This window comes from Giraffa tippelskirchi, chromosome X (genome assembly GCF_054371585.1).
Source record: "Giraffa tippelskirchi isolate mGirTip1 chromosome X, T2T-mGirTip1v1.2.pri, whole genome shotgun sequence".
In the NCBI taxonomy this organism is placed as follows: domain Eukaryota; kingdom Metazoa; phylum Chordata; class Mammalia; order Artiodactyla; family Giraffidae; genus Giraffa; species Giraffa tippelskirchi.
Genome location: NC_137289.1, coordinates 150,463,806 through 150,479,173, shown reverse-complemented (window position 1 = coordinate 150,479,173; position 15,368 = coordinate 150,463,806). Strand labels below are relative to the sequence as shown.

At 48.5% G+C, this 15,368-nt stretch overlaps 1 protein-coding gene across 4 annotated transcripts in view; it reads right to left on the bottom strand.

The window, feature by feature from the left end:
• Positions 1-10,180, bottom strand: part of LOC145536932 (neuroligin-4, X-linked) — a 371,520-nt gene extending 361,340 nt beyond the window's left edge. Inside the window, exons 1-3 of one of the 4 annotated variants that reach the window (XM_081567240.1) lie at positions 10,020-10,180; positions 8,212-8,620; positions 6,706-7,040 (exon numbers count right to left, since the gene is read on the bottom strand). The gene's annotated coding sequence lies outside the window, so the exon portion shown is untranslated. Of the gene's footprint in view, positions 1-6,128; positions 6,234-6,705; positions 7,251-8,211; positions 8,621-10,019 lie in introns of those variants that run through there. The other 3 variants (XM_081567242.1, XM_081567241.1, XM_081567244.1) reach the window with 3 other exon arrangements.
• Between the last annotated feature and the right edge of the window lie 5,188 nt (positions 10,181-15,368).

Genomic DNA, 15,368 nt, shown 5'->3' with positions numbered 1-15,368 from the left:
ACACCATTCTGAAATAAGGGGTTTCCTGGTGACTCAGAATGTAAAGAATCCACCTGCAATGCAGGAGATCTGGGTTCGATCCCTGGGTTGGGAAGATCCCCTGGAGAAGGGAATGGCACAACCCACTCCAGTATTCTGGCCTGGAGAATCCCATGGACAGAGGAGCCTGGCGGGCTACAGTCCATGGGGTCGCAGAGAGTCAGATGCAACTAAGCACCTAAGCAGAACACACGCTGAAATCAAGACTCGCCTCTTCGACATGTATTCCAATGAGGCCCTATGGGTTTTTCTCTTTCTCACGCCTTTCCTAAGATGCTTACTCTTTCTCTTCTGCAATCAATTCAATAAAACCTCATCTTACGGTACATTTTATGTTTGCTGAGGTTTGGTTTGTGTTCTGTCAGACCATCTCATCCTCTGTTGTCCCCTTCTCCTCCTGCCTTCAATCTCTCCCAGCATCGGGGTCTTTTCCAATGAGTCAGTTCTTTGCATCAGGTGGCCAAGGGATTGGAGTTTGAGCTTCAGCGCCAGTCCTTCCAATAAATATTCAGGACTGATTTAGAGACTCATTCTGGAAACTGATTGGCCCGTTTCCACAGGCAGAGGGTGCTCCAGAGTCCACTACATGGAGGGCAGGTTCTCTCAACAGTGAATGCCCGAAGTTTGACATCGGAGCCCCAAGTGGCCTGGATATATTCTCCACTCGTGCACCTATTTTACGAGCCTTTTATTTCATTTTTGTGTCATACGCCCACCGCAGACATAAATGCTCCTCACAGCCTAGATCTTTGTTCGCAGCCTATAAATTGCCAACTTCTTTCCTTGGGCTCCAAAAATCACTGCGGATGGTAGCTGAAGCCATGAAATTAAAAGATGCTTGCTCCTTGGAAGGAAGCCTATGACAAACCTAGGTGCCACATTAAAAGGCAGAGACATCACTTTGCCGACACAGGTCCGTCTAGTCAAAGCTTTGGTTTTTCCAGTAGTCATGTATGAATGTGAGAGCTGGACCATAAGGAATGCTGAGTGCCAGAGAATTGATGCTTTTGAACTGTGGTGTTGGAGAAGACTCTTGAGAGTCCCTTGGACTGCAAGGAGATCAAACCAGTCAATCTTAAAGGAGATCAACCCTGAATACTCATTAGAAGGACTGATGCTGAAGCTCCAATCCTTTGGCCACCTGATGGGAAGAACTGACTCATTGGAAAAGACCCTGATGCTGGGAAAGATTGAAGGCAGGAGGAGAAGGGGGTGACAGAGGATGAGATGGTTGAATGGCGTCACCGACCCAATGGACATGGGTTTGAACAAACTTGGGGAGACAGTGGGGGACAGGGAAGCCTGGTGTGCTGCAGTCCATGGGGTCGCAAAGAGTGGGGGACGAGTTAGCAAATGAACAACAACCACCACCACTTCCCTCCCCCGCCTTTATTCATTTGTGCTAATCTGCCCCTCTCCAAGAAAAAAAGAGGAAGGATTTCCCATCCTGCCATCCACTGAACAAAGAACAGAAGAGGCTTTGAAAGGCCAAATGTAGGTTGTTTAGAGAGAAAAAAAAAAAATGACAAAACTGGAAAATATTCCTGCCATGAATGGCCCATGAATGGTTTACGGGGCCACAACAGATGACCTAATTGCCTACAACCACGTGGCCTCAGTTTTGAGAGCCTCACTGTCTCCCCATCTCTGCGCACAAGCTGAATATTTTATTTGAAACTGGGAGCTGACACGCTGGAGAAATCAGCTGTTGCTATGTTAGAAGGCATAGTCTGTCTCAGAAATTTTTTTAAAGTCCTTAAGCAGATGATGAAGTGTCACTTCTGAAAAGATACAGCATCAAGAATTTTTTAATTGAGCAGCTGATTTAAAGCTGAACATATTTCTCTCATTTGAAATTAAAGGCATGCTGTGAAGGGTGGAGAACATACACAAAGAATATCGTCGTGGTTGATATGTTAAAAATCTGGTCCTTGCCCTTGACTGTCACATACAAAAAAAAAAATCAACTGTCATCAAGTTTGGGATTTAAATCTGTTTTCATCAGAGAAGTCTGTCTTCAGAGGGAGGGCATTTAAAGGACTTTAAATATTTTCACAGGGTCGCTTCATTTGAACCACATAAATTCTGTCAACAGGTTGCACCGTGGACAATATCCAGCCTGTAACAAAGGTTTAGAATCTGGAGTACCAATTAAAACGGAAGAATGGTGAGCCCCCTGCCAGATTCCATGCACTCGAATATTTACTTTTGTGAGAACCATCTCTGGGTTTTTGTTTTGTGGTCCAGGCATCAAAGCCCAATATTCTAAAGAGTTCTTACAGAGTTGCCTGCGCATTCTGAAAGCAACAAAATGTGTATAGACAGGAAACACTCTTGTCTTTGTACAGAAACCAGAAGCTTTCCACAAATTACTGCAAAGAAAAAAAAAATGAAAAGGCCAAGTTCAAAAATAAAAGAAAAACACCCATATACTTGCTGTTGATCTACATTCCAGGCCTAAGAAATAACTTGACAATTAGGCACATGTATTCACTTGTGAATTTCATAGGATCATACCTGCTTCATGCTTCTTATGGAGCAACTCCTCACTTATCAAGCATGTTATCTAGTCTTAAGACTAAGATAAAAAATTAGCTGGATAGCTGGATTTAGGGCTAAATGTACATTCAGCATTCTTTTATGCAGAAAAAAAAAATACAAAGGAACATAACAATTCTTCCACCAAAGAAAAACATGTCAAAACACCTTGCAAACGGCATCAAAGCACAGCCGTTATTATGAAAATGCAACAATCATTAAGTTCCCGCTTGAAATCATACTGGTTTCCAAAAAATTTAACGTGTCATTTTAATCCAGTGATTTAAAACTGATGAAGTAATTTTCCACTTGCTATGTCCTGGCCCTCATTTTTTTTTTCTTCCATGTCAAGGAAAATACTCTTTAAAAACTGTCAATTACATTTCTTTGGGTAATAGAATACTGAGGTTCTCATCTCGGGGGAGAAAAATAATTATTTGCAGAAGCCTCTATGAGATGCTTCTGTTTTTAATTTAGGGGCACGTTTTTAAAATTCAATTTTTTTTTAATCCGGACATAAAGGATGAATGCAACCATGTGCCATAAACGCCCGCCTTCGCACACACACACCTTGTGCCGCATTCAAACACGGGACCGACCCTGAGTATTTTGGAGATAGCTGGTAACCTCTACCTGACGCTGATGGGAGGCCTGAACCCTGTCCCTACCCCACCCCCAACGTGCCCACACACACACATGCAGATTTCTGGGCCATCAAAACCATTTCCCCTGGCTCCGTCAGCCCGGAGGAAAAACGCTAAAGCATCTCCATTCAAATCAGGCCGCTCTCCCAAGCAGCTGAGGTTGCTTTGTTCCGCCGGGAAGTCAGGTCTCGACACCGTGGTCATTTCATTTCTAGCCGAAGGAGGTGCCTACCAGACGGTGCCTGACGCCTGCGCTTCTGGTCTTGCCTGCAGAGACCTCCACGGACTGGAAATTCGGCTCCGTGAGGATAACCAAGTCTCCCCAAACTTTTTCCTTCCTTTTTCTTTCTCCCCCACCCCACCTCCTTCTGCGTCCTGTTCCTCAAATCAGGGGACAAGCCTGACTCAGAAAAGAAGCTAGGCTCAGAAAAAAAGCATCGCGACACAGTGAAAATGGAACGCGCTCAGAAGGCGCAACCGGGCCGGCCAGTGGACCCTTTCAAAAACTATAGGGTATCACAGAAAGCCATTTCACCCAACTGACCAAACAGAAGGAATAAAAGAGAAAGCAAATCAAAATGAAAGGAAGAATCCATGCTACCACCTTGTGGATCCTGCTCGTAAGGACAGCACCTGCTTACTTCGATACTCCCCCCGCCCCCCGCCCCCGACACCCCGCACCCCAAATTTCTTAAGTTGGGTCCACCCGCTAGACGGGCTCGGCCCAGGACCCGCCCGCGCGCTGGGTTTCATTCATTACGCGCGCACCCGGGGCGCGCGCGAGACGCCAGCCTCAGCTCCAGGTTATGGGGTGGGATGGGGGTCCACCCCCACCCCGGACCCCCCGAGACGCTGCCTGCTGCCCCCTCCCTCCACGCGAGCCCCGAAATAGCAGCCTCAGGGCTCCAGAAATAAAGTAAATAAATAAATAAAAGAGGCCCACACCTGCTGGTCGGTTCCGAGGAATGAGTCCGAAGCAGAGGAAACCCGCAGCCAAAAAAAAAAAGAAAGAAAAAAAATCAAGCCCCGCTGAGAAAAGGGGGTGCGGGAGAGATGCAGAGGACGTTGTCCAAGCGCCCTTCGCCCTCCCGGTCGGACGTCCGTTCCCAGAGTGGTCCCCCCGCCGGGTCCCCGGTGGGAGGGGGGTGGTGCGCGGGTCGGGGGCGGCGGGGACCCCCGGGGCCCTGCCGATCGGGGAAGATCGGGTGATGTGTGTGTGTGTGCGTGAGTGTGAGAGAGAGAGAGAGAGGCGCCGGAATGGTGCGCCCGGGCCCAGGGCTGCGCGGGGCACCCGCGCCCGGATCTCGGGGTGCAACCCCCTCGTCCCGGGGAGGCCGCCTGGGAGGATCCGAGGGGAGAAAGCGAGCCTCCCGGGGTCTCGGCTGGAGAAAAAGAGCAGAGGGGTCCAGGTCTGGGGTGGGGGGGAAGAGAGAGGGGCGCGTCTGAGAGACTGAAGGATGCGTGCGCGCCAGGAGGAGGCGGCCAGCGTCCTGGAGAGCAGGAGAGGGGCCCGCAACTGTCGTGGCTGGGGGCTGGGGGCGGAGGGGATTTGCAGCCGGGGACCTCAGCCTTTCCTCCTTCCTCGAGCTCGCCCCCCCTCCGCCCCGCACCGTCTGCAGCCGAGCGGCGCACACACGCCCCCCCCACCGCCGCCATCAACACCTCCCCAGCCCGGGTCCCCACCCCGCGCGCCCGCAGGTCGGGCCACGCGAGTGCGGGCGCAGGCCCGGGGGGCAGCCCGCCGCCGCCGCCGCTGCCTTGGGGAGGGGGCAGGCTTTTGCCAGGCTCTCTCAGCCCCTCACCCACCTCCGGGTACCCCCACTTCCCGCCGCCCCATCTCCAGCCTCCCCCCAGGCGGCGGATCTTGGCCACCAGTTCCGCCCGCTGGAGGTGGCGGCGGAACCAGGCCGAGGCGCGCGGGAATGCCTGGAGGGGGTGGCTTGCCGGGGGTGGGGGAATGACGGGGAGGTGGTCCGGACGAGATCGGAACGAAAGCGTGGGGAGCGGAGGGCGGGAGGAGAGCCGCCGGCTTTTAGGACGGGGTGGGGGGCGCTTCTGTGGGCCTCAAGGCTGTGGGGGGGTCCGCAGATCCCACAGCCTCCCCAGACCCCCACCCCCACCTGGGACGAAGGGCCTGGCCCGCCGCGCGCCCGGCGGCGGGGGTGCTGATGCGGGGCGGGGGGTGCTCTGCTCTCGAGAATCGGGGTCCTCCAAGGGGCACGAGTGGAGTCCGTCCGCACCCCCCTGGAGACCCCGGCCCGGGGCGCCCCGCGCGGGTGCCCGCAGCTAAAGCAACTTTTGTGGTTCCTGGGGCCAAGCGAGCAGCCTTGGGGACCGTGCGCGGGAGGGAGCCGCGCGCCCCTCGCGCAGGTCCAGGCCAGACCCCCCACCCCCACCCCGCTCCCCGAAGCAGCGAAACCAGCTCCCCACCGCCAGCCGCCCCCGACTCGCTTCCCCCCAACACCCTCCACCTCGCGCCGCTGGCTTTTTCTCCCAGCCCACACGCACGGCAAGAGGAAGACTGGGGGGGCGGGTGCAGGTAGCCCGCCCTCCTGCCCACCCCCCCCCCCAGCTTGGCAGAAACCGCGCGGAGCTAACCATCAATCCGTCTTCACCCCGGGGTCTCCAGCGCGCCCCGGGTCGCTGCCCAGCAAACCCCAGCCCGGTCCTAATCAGTCACGTGCGTTATTCAGTGCATCACACAAGCCCGTCATCTGCTCCCAAGGCCAGCAGAGGAAAGAGGGGAGGGAGGGAAAGAAAATCGCTTAATGCAAACCCAGCCAAGCCTATTTTTTTTTCCTCTCCCTGGTTAACCCCCCAAAAAACGCACCCCAGGAGGTAGCAGCTGACAGTTTTCCTTAAAGAAAGAGGAAGGAAAAAAAAAAAAAAAAGGCCGTGGTTGCTCACAGTTTCCATGAGTCCTCCAGGCTTCCTCGCCAGTCCCGCTTTGCAGAGAGCTGGCGCTTCGGTCTTTCTCTCCCTGTACTGCAGATACATTTTTTTTTTCTCCCCTTCCTCTCTCGGCCACACTCTGTTTATTTGTATGTAACACAGAGCTACTTTGTAAACAGCAAAACACGGCCCCGGCGCCGTTCAAAGAGCTGATTGCAGCCAACGGGCTTCCAACCCCACGGTGGTATATCGCGATTCTTCTAAGTCAAAAGAAAATAATAATAACAATAATAACAATGTAACGTTTGTGTCGAGATGTGCACGGAGCTGGCGGAGGACACGCTGTGACATCTATGTCCACACTCCCACCCAGACCTAAGAAATGGAGCGACAGATGAAAAGTCTTATTCAAATTTTCAAAATTAGGGGAAAATACTAAAAAAAAAACAAATGTCGGATGAAGTGAAGCGCAAACGTTAGCAATCAGGCTTATTAGCATCTTTTTCTGGGAAGCACACACGAGTCCAATCGTTTAAAAAAAGGCTTTAAATGAAAAATAACCCAGAGACGTATATCTTAAAACGGCACCTACCTCAGCCGTGGAGAAGCCGCATCGGTTATGAGTGTTCCTGTTAGACATCCAGATTGTTCCAGGGAACCCTGACCGATGGTTATGATTCAGGAGGATGTGTATAAGTCCAGCCGCCTGGGGTTCTGTCGAATCCCAACCAGATTTGCACACCGTCCCCCACCCCCAACCCCCGCCCCCGAAGGAATGCGAGGACCACCGACCCGGCCGTTGGCAGGAAAATTCGGTGTTTCTGGCGTAAATAGTCTGACGGGGAAGAAGGAACGGGGACGCAGGCGGAGCTCCAAGGGCAACGTGAGGTCTGAATAAGCGCTCTGTACCGAGAGACAGAGACCGGGCTGCAAGAAAGAGAGCGAGATTGAAGCGAAAGGTCCTGATGGCTCCCAGCTCGCCCTCTGCTATTGGACCAAACTGAATGAAATTTACAAAGCCAGCAGCCAATAGATCTCCGCAGTCGGCCCCGTCACTACAGAAACCACATCCGCGGCTACAAAGCGCTTGCAAAGAGCAGCTAATCCCGGTGCAAACCAGCTGGAACGGAGAGATTCCCCGGGTGTGCCGGGGGGGTGGAACAGGTGAGCCGCGTCTCCTCGGGCCCCCACTGCCCGAAGCGCGGGGGTTCGGGGGTGGGGGAGGTGAGAGCTTCCTGCGCTCCTACGGCACCCTTCGGAGACAGCAAACGTGCCACCGTATTTGCAAACAGCGTTAACCCTTTACTGCCGGGCGAGGCGAGAGCGAGAGAGCCGGCGGTGGGAGCGATTCCCTGGGCGTCAGGCTGACAAAGGTGTTACTGTTTCCTGACTGATGGTAATGGGGAGCGATGACGGATAGAGAGATGCAAAGATCACCACATAGATACATACCCATAGTCACAGACAGATACACACATCAACACAGACACATACACATACATACATAGACAGATACAAAGATGGACAGGCAGACAGACTGACAAGTATGTCACCGTTTCTGCAGGGTGCTGGGAAGCAATGACATGTAGATAGATACTAGATACATAGATAGATACCCGGGTAGGCAAACAGCCTGACAAAACCTGTTACTGTTTCTGGATGGTGTTGGGTTTGTCTTTTTCTCTTGCTCTTTAGTCGCTAAGTTGTGTCTGACTCTTGAGACCCCATGGATTGTAGCCCGCCAGGCTCCTCTGTCCATGGGATTCTCCAGGCAAGAATACCGGAGTGGGTTGCCATTCCCTTCTCCAGGGGACCTTCCCGACCCAGGGATCGAACCCCGCTCTCCTACACTGCAGGCAGATTCTTTATCGACTGAGCTATTGGGAAGCAATGACGTGTAGACAGAAACGTGGATAGATAACACATAGAAGGATGGATGGAAAGATGAAAGGCTGGATAGATGGTTAGACTGACGGATGGACAGATAGATACCTACATACAGGGATACACAGATAGATACGTAGTAGCTATCTGTATCTATCCGTATAACAAAATTAGAATGAAGAACCCGAAAGGATAGAACCTCTTTTCTACCCACCTGATGGGCTAAAAGTGATCCCTTTGGGGTTTGTTTCTCATACATAAGAACGTATGGTTTTGATGAATAAAATTTGTAATAGTTCTGATGAGTAAAATACTGAGGACACTGGTGGTGTCTGTCAGTTACTTCGAAACGTCCCTCTTCACTTTGCGATCCAGGAGCTCATCTTTTCCAGCCACCTACATGTTTGGTGAGAGGACCTGGTTTTCATCACTGGGTTGAGCTGAGTTGGCTGTGCACTGCGTGGTATCTGAGGCTTACTGCCCATGAAGTGGAGAAGGCTGTAGAGTGTTGTGGCAAGCTGCACACAGATTCTCAAACTCGATTCCTTGGGTTCCAGTGGCCTGTGACCTTCAGGGTGTGTGCTGAGATGCTTCGTCTGGGTTTCTGCCTCTTCGATGTGGACCTGATGAAAGTAATCACGTCATGATATCCTTGTGATGTGATAAGTGATACAGGGCTCAGGCATATAAGATGCTGTAAATAAATGTCTGCTTCTATTAATAACCTTATTTTGTAGACCTATGGCTTTATGTCTTGAAGGGAAATGATGATGTCTCCTATCCATAGGACGTGGTCACAAGTGCTCCCGAATCCCATCTGCTGTCATATTTGGTGTGATGGCTCGGTTAGGGATTCCTCACAAGTTTTAAGAGAAAGACACTTGGGGGACACAGCCAATAGAGAGGAAGGTGACACACGCTGATTTAGGGGACCTGATTTAAGATCAAGTGTCTGATCTGTGCTAGCTGTAACCTACTGGAAAGTCTGTTAGGGTCTGTGAACTTTAGGGACTAGATCCTTTAAAGAGAGATTAAAATAGCTCTCCTGTAGGTCCCTCAGGATGGCTAAATGAGATAATATGCATGAAACACCCTTTATCGAAAAAAGCTGTATATATATATGCATATACATAGATATATGCATTGATATAAAGAGGTTACTAATTTTAATCAGTTATATATACATTATTATGTACACAAAATAGATACACAATCTAATAATAGAAGAAACTTACATATGATTTATATTAATATTTATTTTCTTCTATCACTGAATAGATATTTAAGATCCAATAACCTAACAGTATCGCTAATAGCTTTCCTTCCAAAGTAGTAAAACATGTAACTTCAGATACAAAGGGCTTCCCTTGTGGCTCAGCTGATAAAGACTCCGCCTGCAATGTGGGAGACCTGGGTTCAATCCCTGGGTTGGGAAGATTCCCCTGGAGAGGGGAAAGGCTACTCACTCTAGTCTTCTGGCCTGGAGAATTCCATGGACTGTATGGTCCATGGGGTCGCAAAGGGTCGGACACAACTGAGCCACTTTCACTTTCAGATAGGAAAATATAGATATACACAGAGGCGTAGTTATAAACACGGAGGGCATGGCAACCCACTCCAGTATTCTTTCCTGGAGAATCCCATGGACAGAGGAGCCTGGCAGGGCTCAAGTCCATGGGGTCGCAAAGAGTTGTAACGGCTGAAGCAACTAAGCATGCACGCACACAGGCATAGATACAAACATACATCCTTCCTAAAGGGGAGTTTAGAAGCAGAGCCTCAAGTCAAACACAAAACTTACAGCAGGCCAGAAAGTCATTGGTTTTGCCAAGAAAGTGTGAATTAACTGAGTTATTTATAAATTTATCAAGTGTATCCTGAGCACAGGCATAACGCTAAGAAGGAAAAATGCATGCGTGAGTAACAACCATCCATGTATTTTGGAAGACACAAACAGTCCAGTGGATAAGGGAGCCAACAGCATAAGACATGAAAAATGAGTAGCTGAAGTTGTGGAAATACCTCTGATGCATGAATTCACAGCGATCCATGGAGGTGGAATTGAAGGAGAAAGCTGGGAAGGGACTGCAACAGACCAGAGCAGACCTGGCTCCGTGTTGAATCTGACCCTTCTGGTTTCATCTTTGTGCTCTATTTCCTGGGCTCAGTCAGGCTGGCTCTGCACCTTTTGTAAAAGAAATATACACGACAGAGCATCCACAAGGCTCTGCCTTCCAGGCATGAACCTTTAAAGGTCTAATCAAAGTTGCAGAATAGGAAATTAACAAGGGTGGGGAGTTGCCGGCCGGCTGGTGGTGAGGACTGGGCGTTTTCAGGGCTGCGGGAGAATTCCATCCCTAGTTTGGGAAACTGAGATCCCATGAGCTGTGCTGGGGGATGGAAAGGGACAGAGAGAGAGAGAGGAAGGAAGGAAGGAATAAAGAAAAAAAAAAATCGCCTTGTTGGAGTTTCATGGCAACACTGTGACCAGACCTACTTACATGGACAGCTGTATGAAAAAAGGATTCTGTTACCAAAAAGTTTGCAACAAGCAGCAACATCCCGTCCTCATTTAGTGAAACACATATAGATACACAGAGAGAGCTAGTGGGAAGCTGCTGTATTGCACAAGGAGCTCAGCTTGGTGCTCCGTGATGACCTAGAGGGGTGGGATGGGGGAGGAGAGGGAGGGATATATGTGTGTGTATATAAACCCGTATGCAGGTCAGGAAGCAACAGTTAGAACTGGACATGGAACAACAGACTGGTTCCAAATAGCAAAAGGAGTACGTCAAGGCTGTCTATTGTCACCCTGCTTATTTAACTTATATGCAGAGTACATCATGAGAAACACTGGGGTGGAAGAAACACAAGCTGGAATCAAGATTGCCGGGAGAAATATCAATAACCTCAGATATGCAGATGACACCACCCTTATGGCAGAAAGTGAAGAAGAACTAAAGAGCCTCTTGATGAAGGTGAAAGAGAAGAGTGAAAAAGTTGGCTTAAAGCTCAACGTTCAGAAAACTAAGATCATGGCATCTGGTCCCATCACTTCATGGGAAATAGATGGAGAAACAGTGGAAACAGTGTCAGACTTTATTTTTGGGGGCTCCAGAATCACTGCTGATGGTGACTGCAGCCATGAAATTAAAAGACGCTTACTCCTTGGAAGGAAGGTTATGGCCAACCTAGATAGCATATTTAAAAGCAGAGACATTACTTTGCCAACAAAAGTCCACCTAGTCAAGGCTATGGTTTTTCCAGTGGTCACGTATGGATGTGAGAGTTGGACGGTGAAGAAAGCTGAGCGCCGTAGAATATATGCTTTTGAGCTGTGGTGTTGGAGAAGACTCTTGAGAGTCCCTTGGACTGCAAGGAGATCCAATCAACCCATCCTAAAAGAGATCAATCCTGGGTGTTCATTGGAAGGTCTGACGTTGAAGCTGAAACTCCAATACTTTGGCCACCTCATGCGAAGGGTTGACTCATTGGAAAAGACCCTAATGCTGGGTAGGATTGGGGGCGGGAGGAGAAGGGGACGACAGAGGATGAGATGGTTGGATGGTATCACCGACTCGATGAACATGGGTTTGGGTAGACTCTGGGAGTTGGTGATGGACAGAGAGGCCTGGCGTGCTGCAATTCATGGGGTCGCAAAGAGTCGGACACGACTGAGTGACTGAACTGAACTGATATATATACATGTGTGTACATATGTGTGTGTGTATATATATATATATATATATATGCATATATGACTGGTAGGGCTTCCCTGGTGGCTCAGACAGTACAGAATCTGCCCGCAGTGCAGGAGACCTGGGAACAATCCCTGGGTCGGGAAGATCCCCTGGAGAAGGGAATGGCAACCCACTTCAGTATTCTAGCCTGGGAAATCCCATGGACAGAGGAGTCTTTCAGGCTACGTCCACGACAGAGCATGCATACACGTACTATATTATATAATATAATATTATAATATTATATAATACTCTGGTTTATATGCTGTGTATAAGTTTGTATTTTAGTATATATAATTTTAATATAATTACATAATACATTATATAATTATATTATATACTTTTAATATATTTATATAATGATAATGGTTATATATAATATAATATATAGGCATTCAGTTCAGTTTCCTCGGTCAGTCATGTCCGACTCTTTGCAGCCCCATGGACTGCAGCATGCCAGGCTTCCCTGTCATTCACGATCTCCCAGAGTTTGCTCAAACTCATGTCCATTGAGTCGGTGGTGCCATCCAACCATCTCATCCTCTGTCGTCCCCTTCTCCTCCGCCTTCAATCTTTCCCAGCATCATACATTACAGGTTCCGTTCCAGACCGCCAGCATAAAGTGAATGTCTACATAAAGTCAAGAGATTGTTGGGTTTCCCAGCTCACAGGAAAGTTATGTTTACCTTTGAGTGTTGTCTATTAAGTATGCAGTAGCATGATGTGTTTAAAAATGTCCATCCTTTCATTAAAAAATACTTGATTCTAAAAAATGCTCATTAGCCTCCGAGCCTTCAGTGAGTTGTAGTAGTGACATCAATGATCAGGAATCACAGCTACTGTCGCAATTATAATAGTGATGACAAGTTACAAAATATTCCAAGAAGGACCAAGTACAGAGGATGAGATGGTTGGATGGCATCACGGACTCGATGGACATGGTTTGAGCAAACTCCAGGAGATGGTGAAGGATAGGGAAGCCCGGTGTGCTGCAGGCCATGGGGTCACAGAGAGTCGGACACGAGTGCACGACTGAACTGAAGTACCAAAATGCAACATGAAATGAGCAAATACTGTTGGAAAAATGGCCCTGATAGATGTTCCTGAAATAGGGTTGCCACAAACCTCCAATTTGTTTAAAAAAAAAAAAAAACAGAACAAAGCCAAAAAAGCAATTTCTGTGAAGTAAAATGAAGCAAAGTGCAATAAAATGAGGTATGCCTGCATCGCATTATATAGGAGATATAGAGAGTTCTACATATATATGGACATGAGTCTGAGCAAACTCCAGGAGACAGTGAAGGACAGGGAAGCCCAGCATGCTGCAGTCCACGGGTTTGCAAAAAGTCAGACACCACTTAGTGAGTGACCGACAACAGCAGGGAACGGATGTGTGTTATATATCAGTTCAGTTCAGTCATGAGCTACTGAACTGAAATGATAACATAATTATTAGGTTATATATAATCCCTCTCTATTGTATAATATATAGATATGTGTACATCATTTATATGTATGTAGATTATAGATTGTAGACAGATGTTTATATTTCCGTAAAAGTTGATTGATTCCCGATTCTGTCCCTGTATTCTTGCTCGGTGTATACACCTGATCTCCCTTCCTAATTTACACCTTATACTTCAGGTGTTCTGTGCTCTGATTAGTCGCTGAATCGTGTCTGACTCTGCGATTGCATGGACTGTTGCCCGCCAGGCTTCCCTGTCCGTGGGATTCTCCAGGCCAGAATACTGGAGTGGGTTGCCATGCCCTCCTCCAGGGGCTCTTCCCAACCCAGGTCTCCCGCATTGCAGGCAGATTCTTGACCATCTGAGCCACCAGGGAAGCCCAAGAACACTGGAGTGGGTAGCCTATCCCTTCTCCAGGGGATCTTCCCGACCCGGGAATCGAACCAGGGTCTCCTGCATTGCAGGTGGATTCTTTTCCAGCTGAGCCACCAGGGAAGCCGGTACTTCAGAGAGTCATATTTAAAAAGAAAGAAGTTTAGCGCTGAGGGGACAGATTAAGAAGTGGCCTAGATGTGCCTTATTCATTGACGCAAAGAGCCTGCTGTCTCGTTATGACCTGTACCCACTGCGCCAGTAGGGAAATGGAACAACTCTGGTGAATGCAATACGGTGTAAAACTTTATTGTTAAATAAAATGAGGGTGACCACAAAATTATTAGTACCATTGCTCTTTTGTACTCTTCCAACCTCACGGTTCATTATGGAAGATTTCCTTTAAAATAACCATTTCCTTTTTTAATCCTTCCTTGGGAAGAGGAGGAAGGTACTCCAAATTGTGCTTTGCATGTGTGGTTGTTTAGTCCTGTCCGACTCTTTGCGACCCCATGGACTGCAGCCCACCAGGCTCCTCTGTCCATGGGATTCTCCAGACAAGAACACTGGAGTGGGTTGCCATTTCATCCTCCAGGGGACCTTTCCAACCCAGGGATTGAGCTCATGTCTCCTGCGATGGCAGGTGGATTGTTTACCACTGAGCCACGAAGGGAGTCCACCAGGGAAGCTCTGCACGTGACAGGCACACAAAAGTGGATTTGCATGCTTGCGGAATCAAAGCAAGAAGATGGATACTGACACGAACAGATTAGTTTTAAAGAGGGACCAACTTCTGCTCTAAGACACTGGTACATGAATAATAAGGTAATATTCTCCTGGAACAGCCATGACCCAAATTATACGGAAAACAGCCCAACATGTGAAATATCTTCCTATCAAGAAACTGATGTAGAATATGGTACAAATGAACATACCTGCAAAGCAGAAACAGACTCACATAGCAATCAGACTTGTGGTTTACAAGGAGGAGGTAGGTGGGTAGGGGAGGTAAGGCCTGGGGGTTTGAGATTAACATATGCAAAGTATTATATGTAGGATGGATGAAAAATGTCCTACTATACAGCACAGGGAACTCTATTCAATGTCCTGTGGTCAACCATCGTGGGAAGGAATACAAAAAAGGAATGGATATGCATGTATAGCTGAGTCACTGTGCTGTACCACAGAAAGAGACACAAGATTATAAATCAAAAAAAAAGATAAATAAAATAAAATAAAAAATTATATTAAATTTAAAAAAAGATTATAAATCAACTATGCCGCAATTTGAAAAAAAAAGACAGAGAGAAAGAAAATGCTGTTGCTTTTTGGCCAAATCCTGGTAAAGAACGGAATTGCTCAGTCCAACAGCCTGTGACAAACTGAATTTCCCACCCACAAAACTGCGAGAGTGGGTCCTTCCCCACTGAGTTCCGTGCTGAGATTCCAGCCTCAACTGTCACCCAGATCGCAGCCTATGAAAAACTGCTAGCACCAGGGGACTCCGCCAAGGTATGCTCCGCTTGTCGCCAGGGTGTTGTCCCAGCCTCTGCAGCTGCGAATTTGTTACAGTGTGAGAGACAGCTGAGTTGTTTCAACACAGAGGGCTGCTTGAACATATGCAAGGATGGATATGGAGGTGGAGGCCAGTCAACAAGCTGAAGCAAACAGGGATTGTAAAAGAATGCTGACCGGGGCTTCCCTGAGGGTCCAGTGGTTAAAGAGTCCTCCTTGCAATGTAGGGGGGGACCCAGGTTCGATTCCCAGTCCGGGAAGATCCCCCACGTGCTGCA